This window comes from Triticum aestivum, chromosome 3B (assembly GCF_018294505.1).
Source record: "Triticum aestivum cultivar Chinese Spring chromosome 3B, IWGSC CS RefSeq v2.1, whole genome shotgun sequence".
Classification (NCBI taxonomy): Eukaryota; Viridiplantae; Streptophyta; class Magnoliopsida; order Poales; family Poaceae; genus Triticum; species Triticum aestivum.
This window is the reverse complement of record NC_057801.1, coordinates 723,225,223-723,227,421: the sequence shown is the minus strand read 5'-3', so window position 1 is coordinate 723,227,421 and position 2,199 is coordinate 723,225,223.

The following is a 2,199-nucleotide window of genomic DNA, read 5'->3' as shown; positions in this document are numbered from 1 at the left end:
GCGTCTCCGGCGAGCTCCATCTCCGGCTGCTACAGTGTCTTCGGCGCCGCCTCGGGAAGCGTGCCGATCCAGATCTGGATCTGGGCATCGGTTGACTTTTTCCCCAAACCCTAGTTCATGATGCATTCTTTGACTGCCTGTAACTTTGCATACGTAGCTCCGATTTGGGCATAAGATATATCGAAATCTTCGCCTCGACATGTACATCATTTCATTCCATTGCATCATTTGAATTTGAGGTTATCTTGATGCCCAAAATGCTGTTAGAAGGAGGCTTCGTGAGTTAAATTGCAGATCCATTAGTTCATCATGCACTTTTGTCATTTTTGCCATGTTTAATTCGTGCATGATATGCCTGTGACCCTTTGGGATGAATTGTTAAGCATTTTGCCTTCTTTCCAGAGGTGCCACCCATGCATTTTTAGGATGTGTGTGTTGTCTTGTGCAAGCTTGCGAAGAGAGGTACCTGAGATTGCTGATTTCAGAGACTTGGTGATATTCACTAAGTCTGGGATATTTTAGTTCATGATGCTATATGTCCAGCTTGTTTCCTAGTGATCCGTGCCTCTTTTGAGGATGATCAGTAAGGGAGTTTTGATATTTATGTTATGCTCTATCCATCCATGTCTTTGTTTACATATGTGGAGTGCTCTAGGTTGACTCAATCAAGCTCAACTTTTGCTTCGTTGTTAATCTGGGCAGATCGTCAACTTGTTTGCGATTTTGCCGATGCTACCGTTAGTGTTCCATGCATGCTATGCCTTTGTTCTTGCCATGTGTAGCTAGCACATTGTGCCTTCTTGCTGGTCATATGCTTTCCTTGCCATGACTTGCACCGTAGTGAGTGCATCGAGCTCGTTTACATGCCTTCGTGAGTTAAATTTCTGCATGCCTCAGATTTCATTAGGTCTGAAAACTGATTGTGTTTGAGCTATGTTCGTGAGCTCGGTAGAGTATTTTGTGAACCCTTTTGGCCCCAGGTCACTTTGGGTGTTTTGTTAAGCTTGTTGAGTAGCTCCATGCCATGTTATTACTTGTCATGTTCAGGTTTTGTATCATGTTGTTTTGCTGCTCCGAAGAGGGCTTCGTGATCTGAAATTTTAGGCTAGTGTTAATTTCACTAAGTCTGAAATCTGTTTTGCATATTCATTTTTTCCATGCTTGTTTGAACCTCTTAATGGATGAATTTGCCTATGTCTCAGTGCTAGTGTTTTGTTAACCATGTTGTGTACATCACTGCCATGTATTTTGTTTTCATGTTTGGTGGTTGTAGCATGTTCATTTCGTTGCATTTAGATGCCTACTTGCTGTAAATCGCAGACCGGTGTCATTTCTTAAAACGCTTGCCATTTCCAAACCGTAGCTCCGATTCCAATGATCTTTATATCGTTTTCAAGCGATTTCATCCCCTCTATCCAGTGGCACACTTGGTTTTGCAAGTTGATGCCAGGTTCATGCATTTCCTGTCATATCTGGCATTTTGCATCCCGCATCGCATCCCGCATAGCATATCGTCATTTCATCATATTGCTTGGTCTTGCCCGTGGTTGATTGTATCCTTGTTGCTTGTTTGTCTTGTTGGGTAGAGCCGGGAGACGAGTTCACTACCGAGGAGCCCGTTGAGTTTGCTTGTGAGGATCCAGCCAACTCTGACAACTGTGCAGGCAAGATGATCATACCCTCGAAATCACTACTATCTTTGCTATGCTAGTTTGCTCGCTCTTTTGCTTTGCCACTGCTACGATGCCTATCTTTTGCTTGTCAGCCTCCCAATTGCCATGTTGAACCTCTAACCCACCATTGTCCTAGCAAACCGTTGATTGGCTATGTTACCGCTTTGCTCAGCCCTTCTTATAGCGTTGTTAGTTGCAGGTGAAGATTGGAGCCGTTCCTTGTTGGAACATTTATTTACTTGTTGGGATATCATTATATTGCTATGTTATCTTAATGCATCTATATACTTGGTAAAGGGTGGAAGGCTCGGCCTCTCGCCTAGTGTTTTGTTCCACTCTTGCCGCCCTAGTTTCCGTCATATCGGTGTTATGTTCCCGGATTTTTGCGTCCCTTACGCGGTTGGGTTATAATGGGAACCCCTTGATATTTCGCCTTGATTAAAGCTTGTCCAGCAATGCCCAACCTTGGTTTTACCATTTGCCACCTAGCCTTTTCTTTCCCTTGGGTTCTGCAGACTCAAAGGTC